This window comes from Centruroides sculpturatus, unplaced genomic scaffold (genome assembly GCF_000671375.1).
Source record: "Centruroides sculpturatus isolate CEXI.00-Female unplaced genomic scaffold, Cexi_2.0 scaffold395, whole genome shotgun sequence".
Classification (NCBI taxonomy): Eukaryota; Metazoa; Arthropoda; class Arachnida; order Scorpiones; family Buthidae; genus Centruroides; species Centruroides sculpturatus.
In genome coordinates this window covers 199,251-213,265 of record NW_019384792.1, presented here as the reverse complement: position 1 = coordinate 213,265, position 14,015 = coordinate 199,251, and positions in this window count along the sequence as shown.

Below are 14,015 nucleotides of genomic sequence, written 5' to 3'. Positions count from 1 at the left end.
TTGAGGAAAACTCGATCCCTCGCTCGTGTGAAGGTTTATCGTTGTATGTTTTTATGTTTCCGTTTATTTGTGTGGCTATTTTTCGGATAGGAAAATTCATATTGATTTGAGTGACACAACGTATAAGTATTCGNGAGTGCACAAACTATAAATTTATTAACGTTAATTCATTTAGAATGTTAAATTCTAGATTTGTATTTCCTTCGTGCAAAATCTTCCTTAATTATTGTATGTTGTGAAATGTGAAATTATACTTTGTTCGGGGCGAATTCTCTGGGCTTGCTTAGCATTCGCCGCCTGCTTAAGAGAAACTTTCGACTGTCAATATACTTTTTATATGAGAACAAATATGTCAATAATAATTTATTCTAACGTGTGAAGTCTCTTATTGATTGTGTTTGCTTTTACATCGGCAGCTACCGGTTAACCGTTTTAAGTCACTGCTTGAGGAAAACTCGATCCCTCGCTCGTGTGAAGGTTTAGCCGCAGCAAAGTGCACGCGAATGACGTCATTCGTAGCATTTAACAAGGCCAGATTGTATCGAAAGTTTACGGTTCCCAGTCAGCATACATATACTGTGTACAGGGGCGGATCTACAGTAAGCCTACATAGATATTAATACGGCTTAAGCCCTGGGCCCACAAAAATTGAATTACTATCATAAATTTTCAATACTTTTTCATTATAATATATTTCATATATTTCATGTGTACATATAATGGCTTTTGGTTTTATAATAGTCCATACTATTTTGTTCGCACCAAATAACGCTTCTGCTTATTGTTTGGTGCTAGAGATAAGCCTAGTTTTCCTATTACAACTTTATCATGCCCAAAAATTTTGGTCATGATTCGCCCCTGTACGTTACTCAGCTTCAATGATAAAACTCAACGTACAGTACTTAAATCTGCTTATTTCATTTATAAAAACTGCTACCGTAAGAATGATTTAGCAACTTCTATTTATTAATTATAATAAATTTAAAATGTTTCTACTTTATTAGGATATTTTTATGTTTTTCTTTGTACAAGTTCTCCCAACTCTGAAAAAAAGTGTTAGCAAATCTAACGATTAATAGGATCACTTGGCATCTACGCAAACGAAGAACCTTGCATCAGAATCAGTTCGGCTTGCTCAAAAACAAAGGTACAATACCAGGTTGTTAATTACATCCATTAGATTAATTAAGCACAATAATCAGCATACGGCAATAATTACTATTGATATTAGTGGCAACTTGGATCACTCCTGGTGGCCTTCTATCTTTCACACATTACACGCTCATCACTGCCCATAAAATCTTTACAAACTTCTTCAGTCCTATCTTAGCGACAGAAGTGCAGATGTTTATACAACACAAAATAACTTTATCATACCCATCACTCGCGGCTGTCCTCCGGGTTCCAGGTCTGGCCCTGGTCTCCGAAACATAGCCTATAACTGTTCTGCGCTTAAACGACACCTTGTCTCCTGGCTGCTAAATACACGGCTATGCGGATGACACAATTATCCTAGCTTCACACAGTAACAGTGAATACTTACAGAACATACGCAACGGCATTCTCAATAACACTCACCTGTGGAGTATTAAGCATAGGCAACCCATTAACACAGACAAATGCTAAATCTGGAGAGTTAATAGGAACACGCTACTTGTCACCAGGCTTACCTTTCGAACAGGTGCTCACAGAATAAAGCAAACAACGGAAAGTAAATATTGACGGGAGACTTAACTTCACACCACCCATCAAATACATCACGGACAAAACTAAAAAGACGGCCAACGGCCTCGTTATTATTGCTAGGAACACACGGGGCCTTGGTTTTAACGCTACTAAGCTTATTTACAGGGGTGCAATTCAGTCAGCTCTCCTCTATGGCGTACAGGCCTGGGGCCAAGTATCCACCAAAGTCCATAACCGTAAAAACTGTTATTTGTTCAAAAGATTGCAGATCTCCACATTTGTAAGGCTTATAGCACTGCAACCACTTGTGCCCTTTTGATAACGTCAGGATTAAAATTCGTCCATCTCAGACACTTAGACAACAACATTAAAATAGATTTTCAATGGGTCCCTAGTGATGCGTGAGTCCTCAGCAACGAGACCGCCGATCATTTTGTCAAACAAGCTGCAAAGTCTTCGGTCACTAAAACTTTCGGTTACATTCCTACCTCGTACATCAACAATTGCGTCTATAAGCAAATCTTCATTCTCTGGCAAGCCAGCTGGGACCGTGACACTACTGGTAGGCACTACACTGTCGTCCTCAAGATTGACACTACAGCGATTCTTCACCAGTTTTATCCTAGTTACACCCTCACTCAGCTACTTAAGAGACACGGCAGCTTTAAGCACTTCTTGCATATATTTAACCTTGGGAATAATCCACAATCAGATTATGGTATTCGGGCATATCAAACAGAACTTGACTTCGTTTTCGGCTGCAATAGGTACAGTACAATCACATTAGGGATAGTTTAATGACAGCTACTATTCTTGAAGGCTACAACTGGCCTTGCATTCCGCACCAAGTCATTCATCGGCGTACAATGTTCCATCATATACCTTATTCATATCATTCATATACCTTAGTGGGGTTCTCGAGAGCACTCACTCTGGGGACACGGATGACAATTAGCATGAAAGCCGGACGCTCGGATCTGTGCTCCGTTCTCCGTTCGCCGTAACTTTGGATATACTGTGTCGATTGCTGAAACTTATATACCGTTGGACAGGGCATCTAAAAAGGACTCCGTAAGTGTAAACGTTTTTGTTTTCCGTTCAGTAGTTTTCGAGTTACGTGCGTCCGAACTCGTTGTTTCGTTCGGGCCCCATCGGGCCTCTCACGTACCATCGGTTATTTTTATCGTCGGTTCTCGACGGCTATTGTTTAGTTTTATGTCGTGTAAAATTCTCGTTTAGTTATCTTTAACGGTTTTCGAGATATTATACTTAAAATTTTTATTGTTAACAAAGAGCTGCTCCGCGCCACGTGGTAATAAGCCGTTCGGCGTGGTTGTAGCCGTTCGGCGTCGGGCTTGCGTGGTCGAGTGTTCTGTCGGTTCAATTTTGTTGTTATATACTGTGCTCCTATCATGGATGAACCCGAAAAGAGCCTTCTTAAACTTTTTTCATCCAGTTTGGATGTGATTATGGAAGCCATTCCGGCCAACTCCCATGGATCGGTTACCACCAAGAAAAGGAAAGCTGTGAGACAAGCGGCCATGGACATGCACGCCGCTGCCAACAAACTGTTTGGGTTGGTGTTAGCCCTGAGGTCAAGTGGAGTCAAACCCTATGCAAGCTATGCGGAGGTCGTGCGTGGTGGGTGGTCTGGTGGCAACCAAACTACCAACTTAATCACGGACATAGTGTCCTCCAACGCCTCACAAAAGAGGACCCAGGAGTTAATTATTGAGCCCGTTGAATCAGCTGACGAGATGAAACTCCAACCAGAGGAAGTTATGGGAGCTATCGCCGAGAAAATTGATTTAAGTCTAAAGCTTCGTGTAAAAACGGAACAAGACGTTGACAACTTAAAGAATGCTATAGAGGAGCTACCGGAGATGAACGACAAAGTAAAAATTACAAAACCAAAGAAAAGAAACCCCAAACTAATCCTGTTAAATGTTCCCAATACCGAAGGGAAAGAAGAATTCCAGTTGTCCCTTGATAATCCGACAGGTATGGGACCAAAGGTGTGTCAGATTACCAAAAGTGTCCGGATTACCGAAAATAATTACATATTTCGCATTGTTTTGCTAGCAGTAACTTACAATATTCTCTACTCCAACTGTTCGAACAGAACTGCTCACATAAAACACACGAAATGTGTGTCATCGAGTAAGAATTGGATGGGGAGATTCACATCGCGACATGCTTCTGTGCAAGCAGACACGTAACGGGGACGGGTACCTTGACGGGAGGTGCGTCGGACAACTGAGCATGTCGGATTAAAAAACGTCGGACTATAGAGGGACAACTGTACTTCATAAACTTTATGAGCAAAATAAAGAGATAAAAGGGAAATTTAGCAGTGAAACTTTCAAGCAAGGCTGTGACATATCTCACGCCATTCCCTCAAAGAAGTGAAAAGACCATCGTCACGTAATAGTGGCAGTGGCCCCAGCAATAAGGAATACTCTAATACCCCTAAAACAACTGAGTTATGAATGGGGACACCTGGTAGTGGATGACTACATCCCCATCGTCAGGTGCTTCAAATGCACTGGCTTTGGTCACATAGCTAAATTCTGCGACCAGAGTGAAAGATGCAGTCAGTGCATTAAGAGGCACAATTTCAAAGACTGCACTAAACGACAAGAGGAGCCAAAGTGTATAAACTGCCATAAAGCCAATAAGAGACAACCAGAAGACTTTAAATGTCGGACTGATCACAACGCTTTCTCTGCAAACTGTCCCCTACTAAAAAATTACAAGCGTCTTTTAGTTAAACAGACGCTGTATGAATAACGCTTCTGTCCCTCTCTTTCCTTGCTGCTGATCATATCAAATTCACTACCAGTCAAGACTTCAACATTCTCCAAATAATCGCGCAACGAAGTCAAGCGGCCTCCTCTCTAGTTATTAAAACTGCAAACAACTTAGATGTAGACCTCATCCTAATTCAAGAGCCATACACCATTGGGAACCAGATCATTCGATTTGGGCAATGGAGAACATTATTCAAACAAGAAGGGGATGATAGGCCAAAATGTGGGGTAATTGTTAGGAACAGAAGCATCGGGACTGCCCTGATCCCAGAGCTCAGCTCGACTCGTATCACAACGGTAGCCCTCTTAAACGGGCCTCTGGATTATGTCATCTGTGTTTACTTTTCCCCATTTGATGGGGATAAAGACTGTCTGCAAGAATTAAATAAAGTGGCTAGGGCCCTTAGGGGGAAAAACTTTATTATTGCAGGTGACATTAACGCAAAGTCCCCTCTCTGGTTTCATGAGGAGGAGGACGCCAGAGGTAGAAGACCTCATGAATGAGTACGACCTCTTTTCTGCCAACACATCCACTATCCCAACCTTTTTTACTGACCTTGCTAAGGATTGGCCCGACGTTTGTCTGGCCCCCACTAGCATAGGTGGCCAATTTAACTTATGTGAAACTTTACTGACAACATCTGCCAGCGATCACAGATATATCCTCTCTGTTATTCAAAATTCAAGCCATCCTCATAGTAACAACATGAAAAGTCAATACAGTCGCAAAATAAACTGGGATTACTATCGTCAATCGTTTGCTCGTAACTGGAGAAATCACACCTTCTCTCCTCTTACTGATATCCATGCTATAGATAATTACGTCACCCACATCACTACATCTATGCAAACAGCGGTAACGCTGGCCTCTAAAGACACTACTAGAAGACCTTGCCGCACCCACTGGTGGACAGACTCCCTTGATAACGAGAAGAGAAGGGTTAGAAAGCTACGACAGAAATGGTCAAGAGCACCTAACAGTGTGAGGGCCGATCAACTCAGGAAAGAGTATAAAGAAGCCCTGAGGATATATAAAAACAACATCAACAAAGCCAGAACAATGGCGTGGAGAACCTTCTGCAGTATGCACACCAGCAACCCTTGGGGGGACCCCTTCAAGGCTGCCTTTAAAAAATGCACGAAGGCGGCCATACCCCACATCACTACGAACGAGGACTCAAACAACAATAACTACAACATCCAAGACAACATTAAGAAACTTTTAGAGTTCCACTTCTCAGATGATAACCCCGATGAAGATAAAAAACACCACAAAGATATTCGTGCGGCAAATGACCTCCCTTATAGTGGCCCTAATGACAAGTGTTTCACGTTTCATGAGATAGGCAGGGCAATTTCGACCCTAGCGAATAAAAACTCGCCAGGAAGAGACAACATCACCGCGGAAATGGTGAAGCACGCCTACAAAGAGGTACTGTACCTATTACCTTTGTTGTTCTCTTTAACGGGTGTCTCCAAACTAGTTATTTCCCTAGATGTTGGAAAACAGCTAACATCATCTTCATCCCTAAGACTAATAATTCGTCATCAGCTAAAGATTACCGTCCCCTCAGCCTTCTACCAGTAATGGGGAAGGTCTTGGATGGCCTTCTTATCGACCGAATCAACTGGCACCTGGTTAAAAATAATCTAATGCACGAAAATCAGCACGGCTTCCGTCGGGGATGCTCAACTATCACCGCCATCCAAAGGGTTGTCAACTTTGTTGAAGGTGCATGGGATCAGGACCAGCATGCCCTTTTAATTGCCATTGATTTTCAGAAAGCTTTTGACCATCTCTGGTGGCCAAACATTCTAGAGAGGCTAAGGACTACAAATATCCCGACCAATATAACCTAATAAATAGTTATTTATCAGATAGAAAAGCTGGCTTTTTCTCAAACGGTCTGGACCTGGCTAAACAGGTTAATCGGGGATGCCCCCAAGGCTCCAGAAGTGGACCAGGGCTCTGGAACCTGGTCTATGACGGCCTTCTTTATTCCACCCATTCTGGAGAGGATGCACAAATCCAAGGGTTTGCTGATGATACCCTAATAATATTAAGACACCGGAATTGTAACACCCTCCAAAGTAAGGCCAATGATCTTCTAAGAACTGTATACAACTGGAGTGAGCAACATAAACTCCCCATAAATTTTTCCAAGTGTGAAGCCCTTTATGCACCAGAAGGTCAATGAGAAACCAACTTCAACGACAACTGAGTATCTACATCAACGGACAGAAAAAAAAATTATATCACACTTAAAGTATCTTGGGGTCATTCTTGACCCTTCTCTTAGCTGGGGCAAGCACATTGAACAGATCTGCCAAAAAGGGAAGCAACAGACCAACTGGCTGCACCATATTGCCAGAGACAACTGGGGCATTAGCCCGAAAAATCGCACTCTGATTTATAAAGGTGCGGTGGAACCAGCATTGCTTTATGCAGCATAGACCTGGGGCAAGAGGGCCTCCATCGTCTACAACAAACGTCGGCTTTTATCAGTACAGAGGGGCTTCGCTTTGCGCATCTACAGGGCCTACCGAACTGCCCCTACGGACGCCCTGTTGGTCCTGGCCAACCTGCTCCCCATTCACCTCAAGATCAAGTCCATTCTTTGGAAATGGAATATACTAACCACTAATATGGAAAACCTCACGGACGATAAGTTGCAGAACCAAATTCGGAAAGGTGACTTCCCGCCGAACAGCCTTAACCTTCTTAGTAACATAAGATTGCACGGCATTGTAAAATATATCACTGGCCTTGGGGCAATGCACCACCCTGCTTGGACTAACCAAATCCAAGTAGAATCCTTTGAGGAAGGCAAGGCTCACTATAGATGGCATGTGTATACTGATGGAGCCAGGAACAATGATGGGACCAGAGCCGCTCTTGTGGTGTACGACGCCTTGAACAACAGTTTTCCATGAGGAACACTTCAGGTTACACAGTCATTGCTCCAATAATCAGGCAGAGCTTCGGGCTATGGTCAGGGCCCTTGCCTTGATTACCAGGGGCATAAAGAATTACACCGGGAGTATAAAATTAATAACAGATAGCCGCTATGTAATCCAGACTATTAGAGGAAACAACAAAACGGTGGCTGATGGGATTAAGGCAAGGCACCTTGCCAGCAATCTCAACTATTACCGCAACGTTACCCTCTGTTGGGTTCCTGGTCACCAAAACATCGAAGGAAATGAGCGGGCTGAAACTTTAGCCAAAAAGGCCGCTGGTCTGAAGCTAAATCCCACCTATGGACGTGTACCCATAACCCACATCAACAGCTACATCCTCAAAAAGTGCTATGAGGCCTGGCAGTCGGAATGGGAAGTCTCCACTACTGGCCGCACTACCTACCGCTTCCTTCCCTCCATCCATAGACGCATCCTCGTGCTTTATCTCCACCCCACCTATGAGCTCTCCCAATGTCTCACAGGGCATGGGAACCTTCCGGCATATCTACACAGGTTCAACAAACTTCCATCTCCTTACTGCCACTGTGACAACAATATAATTGGGGATGTTTTCCACTATGTCTTCGACTGCCCGGACTTTGATCTCCAGCGTCGTCCTCTATGGATGCACTGCTCCCTTAACGGCCAGCCATGGCCACCTCCAGCGGACTTTTTATGTGAGACTAAAGAAACATTCACTGTGTTCACCAATTTTATAAACTCATGCACCATCTTCCGAAACTCCTCGCAGGGTTGCCTTCCTACCGGCACTCCCCTGCCTGCCATCTTTACCCCCATCGGTTGGGCTTCACCTCTGTCTGCCATTGACTGTAGACCTCATCACTAGTCAATCCAATTTCCATCCGGCATCTAGCTATCATCTTCTGCAAGTCGTCTAGCAGCTGTCTCCTCTTCCAGCTTCCAGCAACCACAACTCTCCGTGTTCGTCAACTACCCAAAAATAATGACCATCCGACAGATTTTACAGCATAAACATTGCTCGTCTAAGGCACCTCCGTGGACTACCCAATTTTTATGTGTTACCCTACTTGAGCTGTAGTTATTGTATATATATACTAAGCACTGTACTCTTCTCAGCCAAATTGGCATCTTGTTTATATGTAAATGTTCTTTTATTTTCAATAAATGCGACGCGGCCGTTCAGGTAACCCTAAACTCTTCCTTCCACCCTCTGCCTCTTCCACCCCCTCCCCGCCTTTTAAAACAGTACAGTAAAAGCCGTTATTCCGGTTAAGCCTTAATGCTCTCCCTCTCTCCCCACTTGGGAATTTCGAAAAATCCCTTATTACTGTGCGTTTTCATGACGAACCCTAACTGTGTACCAAATTTCTGCTCTTTAGGTCCAGCGGTTTGCTCTGGGCGATGATGAATCAGTGAGTCAGTCAGGACAAGCAATTTTATATATATAGATAAGTGAATATTATGAATATTATGAACGATAACATTTTATTTCTCCGAATTAAATAATCTACACCCTGCGTATACAGCTCAACTGTCTTAAGAGTAACGATATTGTATTTTATTTTTTTTCAGTTATAAATGCAACGCGTCACAATTATTCATTTTGTCTGTTTGCACTTTTTTAACAACCAAAAAAATCTTTTAATTTTGCGAGTCTTTTGTTAGCAGTTGAAATTGGCCAATTTACGGATTGGTTTTGTCTAAAGCAGGGGTCTTTAACCTTTTACACTTTCGGGAACCCTTCGAGCTCAGGGTTTTCTTGAAGGAACCTCGCGTTTAAGTAGCGGATAAAATAGTTTATCAAAGCCTTTTTCTATTCAAATTTGCAAAATTATTCTTGTATCTTTATTTAATCTTAATACAAACATCTTAGTAAAACAACGAATAGTGAGGTAGCGAATCGGGTTTTATTTTATTTATTTTCTAGAATATACAGTAGTATTAAGCCCCAGACAATAAATGATTTTCAGAACAAATTCAATAAAACACCTTTGAATTTTATTTCGTAATCCGGAACTAAGTAAGAAAAATATTAGTTATTTTCTATATTTAAATTGGTTTAAAAAGTTATCGTCTCTGATAATTTAAATGTTTATTATTAATTATTCATTACTTTTTATTACTTTTATGCATTCTATTACCTTTTATTTTTTTATTATCTTTAACTTTATTACAGTAGAGAATCGATTATCCGAAACAATTGGGGACTGGGGTTGTTCCGATAATGATCATGTATGAAAAAACATATTAACCCATCTCCTGTTGAAATTTTTCTCCGTTGCGTGTCGCTTCGCATTGAATTTTCGTCGATGTTAAGCCTAATGAAATTTTTTTGTAAAATAATAATCGTGGCTCTTGTATCGTTAAAAATTATTTTTTGAATTCGCAGAAAAAAAATAAATATATTGAAAAATATAAAAACAAAAAATTGATTTTTAAAAGGATTATTCTTTTAATTCACACAAGATGGCAGTAAAGTGCCGAAAGTGTTACGGCGTGGTGCGCATTTGGATGGGCTATGACGCCTATGAGTATCGCAAAATGACAAAAATTTGATTTGTCCATCAGAATGAAATGCTTTTCCGTATGATAAGTCCTTGAATTATCAACGTATTATACGATTTAGAGACACGTTTAAAGGACAGGAGACTTCGAGTAAATTTAACTCTATCCACGTTTATAATTAATTATAACCTCCAGATATTTCATAATCGAAGTCTGTCGATCCGAAAACCATATTAGCAAACTATTTTTATTTAAATAAAAACAATAGTTGTGTTTTTTATGATTAATTTGTAAATCATCTTTATTAACATAAACAACCTTAGGATCTATTTATACCGGTTTCGAGTATCTCGATCTCCGAAGTAACGTAATAACTAGGTTATCGGCGTATATAATTACACTCTCTACCGGAAGTGTAGGGTAAAGATATTACATTAAATAGGGTGGGTCTTTGTTCCTTCTTTTCATTTAATACATCGAAGCGATCGGAAGAACACTCGAGATATTTCTATAGTCACTTCGAATATATTCGATTTTGCTTAATTAATTTTCGCGTAGGATAATATTTTCCTTTTCATGATTGAAAGTAAAGATAAGAAGAAAATTTTGTTAACAGAGTCAAGCAGCCTATCCTAAATTTTGTTTACGATACGTGGAGGTCAAACGGCCGAATGCCGGCGGCGAGTCTGTAAAAGTGCTGCCATTATATGAAATGATTTCCTTTGTTTTCTGTATTAAGAGTTTATGTGGCAAGAGTATTTTTCTGATAAATGTGGATTTACTTACAATGTTTCTTTCCGTACGCATTGCAGTACTAGTATAGATTGTAATTGCCATTATTTTAGCCATAGACGAGATCATTTTTTTCCAACGATAGTTATCAGACAGGAATAACAAAATTTCAAGATCGGTTATCAGAAACACGTGCCCGATTTAAATGATTTATTAATAATAAAAAATACAGTGGTAATTCTTTCTACAATTCATTTTAAAATGTGATTTTTATCCGCAGTATTTCGTTCAAATTTCGTATCGATATCGTAAATTGAGGACAAAGTAGCGGGCTACTTCCTAAGGAATTAGGGATGGATAATTACAGACGTTATGGTCGAAAGTAGAAAGTTTTCAGAAATTCTACGTATTTGTGTAAGTTTCGGAGAGTGTATCGGAGATAAAACCGTCACCAAAGTTAGTAGAAAGTTTAGTGTGTGTGAATTTTACATTCACACTCTAAACTTATTCGAAATGAAGTAAAGATAACCGCTGGATGGAGATCCTACCATTGATAAGTTCGTGAATTGATATTTTTGCATTACGAATTCTTTGCATTACGCAGTTAATAGTTTCAACAAACAATTACGTAAACTGGCAATTGACATTCGCGTGAGTAGAATACGAATACGTTTCCAAAATAAAAATCCATTATATAAAATTTAGACCGAAATTATCAATACTTTATATTTTTTAATTATTAAGTCTTTAGCTGTATATTCGATAAGATTATGAGTCAAATGAGACGAGAACAGCATCCGAACGGCTTTTTCCTCGTTCATTTAGAGCAGGGGTCTTCAACCTGGGTTCCGCGGAACCCTAGGGTTTCCTGGAAAGTTGACAGAGGTTCCGTGAGTGATCACTATTTTCTCGGCCAAAACACGCGTAAAATGGAAAACGTCTATACAAGGAATTTTTCATGTAGGAACGGGGTAGTGGACTGTCTTATTAAAATATTAGATTAATATAATATTTAGATTAAAATTACAATATAAATATAAATTGGATATAAAGTGGCAGTTGATTTTAAAAAATAAATATAAATAAATATTTTATGGATAAAATAAAATCTTGAAATTCGGTAAAAGCCACGCGCTTCAAATACAGTAGAGCCTCTATTATCCGACCTCCGATTAACCGACCGTCCTAGTCGGCAAATTTCAAATGTCCGCTAGTGATGTGGCGCTACAATATTTGGCTATGTCTTGGCTACTTTAATATTATTTTTACGTGTTTTAGCTGGCAACACTGGATCGACCAAAAAAGGGAGCCAGTATTTAAACGAGGCTTAATTTTCTGATTTTTAACGATACAATAGCGACGATTATTATTTTAAAAAATTTTTGTTAGGCTTAACATCGATGAAAATTCAACGCGAAGTAGGTTAATTGCGATATACTAATATACTAATTACATGGGATATAATAATATACTACACTAATAATGGATTTTTCCGACTTTTCAATTATCTGACCAACCCCAGTCTCCAATTGAGTCGGATAATCGAGGCTCTACTGTACACCAATCGAGACGCGTGACGTCACATATTAGGTCTGATAAATACAATCACGTACAAACATACAAGTGAGTATTTATGTTGTTTTTATATCATAATTGATAACTCTTATTATTTATTTACAATTTAATTAGACTACCGTAGCAATAATAGATATGTGTTTGAAAACTGGTAAGCTTTATTCCACGGATGCGGAAACTAGTTTCGCTACTACTGTTGACAATGAACCAGATGTTAGTACCAAAAAGTTGTCTGGTGATTCGGAGTTACCCATTTGTAAAAAGCGGAAGTATAATGAAGAATACATAAAATTTGGTTTTACGTGGATTGGTGATGAAAATGAACCAAAAAGGTTACGCGTTGAATGCGAACGTGTGATGCACAACAGCGGTTTAAATCCCGCAAAATTGAAAAGACATTCGGAAACAAATCATCCAATTTTACAGAATAAAAATGTTGAGTATTTTAAAACAAAATGTAATGAGTCGAAGAATAGAAAAAAAACAAAAAAGACCTTTATGAACTTTGTTAAAAACGATCGTGATAATGCTTTGGAAGTATCGTATCGTGTCAGTTATCGTATTGCTCAACGGGGCGAAGCTTATATGATCGCAGAAAAATTAATTAAGCCATGCGTAAAAGATGCAGTTACTACCACGATTGGGGAAGAACGCGCTAAATTAGTCGATCGTATCACCCTTTCGGATACTACAGTTTCCAGGCGTGTTAAAGATACGTCTATGTATCTTTAACACGTAATCTAAGATACGTAGTTGCACGCGTGAAACAAAAAAATTCTCACAGGAGAAGTACTCATTGTCGTCTTCGTCAACGGGCTGTGGCAGTGACGAAAATGCCAGAAGAGCTAAAACACGCACTTAACGATTGTATTAAAATTATAAATTTTATCAAATCGATGCCATTAAATTCGAGAGTTTTCAATTTATTGTGTGAAAATAGGGGAAGTTTATATAAAACACTATTGTTGCGCGCAGACGTCCGTTGGTTATCTCGTGGAAAAGTGTTAGCAAGGTTTTGCGAATTAAAAGATGAAATAAGAATTTTCTCATCTGAACACGCGCCTCAATTATTTCAAAAATTAAATGATGCAATTTGAATTCAGAAAATGGTATATCTAGCAGATATTTTTACTTATTTAAATGAGCTCAACGCATCGCTCCAAGGAACAAATATCAATATTTTCAGAGTACAAAGTAAAATTGACTATACTCTTTTAAAATTGAAATTTTGGGCAGTTTGCATTTTGAAAGGAAATATTGAATACTTTCCTAATTTGCACAATATTTTAGTAGACGGTAACGCTAATCTCGATTAAAATGTAAAAAATAATTTGGTCCAACATTTATAGGATCTGCAAAAAACATTTCGTGAAAGTTTTCCCGTTCAAACAGAAAAATTATCTCGAATTCAAAATCTTTTTCCAGACTGCGACACCTCCGAACTCCCAATAAAAGAAAGAGAACGACAAATTGATATAACGACCGACACTCGATTGAAACTAAAATTTAATCAAATTAATATTATGCATTTTTGGATTGACATTAGGAAAGAATATCGTGAAATTGACAAAAAAACTGTGAAACATTTAATGTCATTTGTATCGACCTATATATGTAAAAAATCTTTCTCTTTGTATGCTGCCACAAAAACAAAATACAGAAACAGATTGGATGCCGAAGATGACGTTAGGTTGCAGATTTCAACAATTATTCCCGATGTAAAAATGCTTTGCGATAAAAAAAAAACGAGCGCAGTCGCGTCAT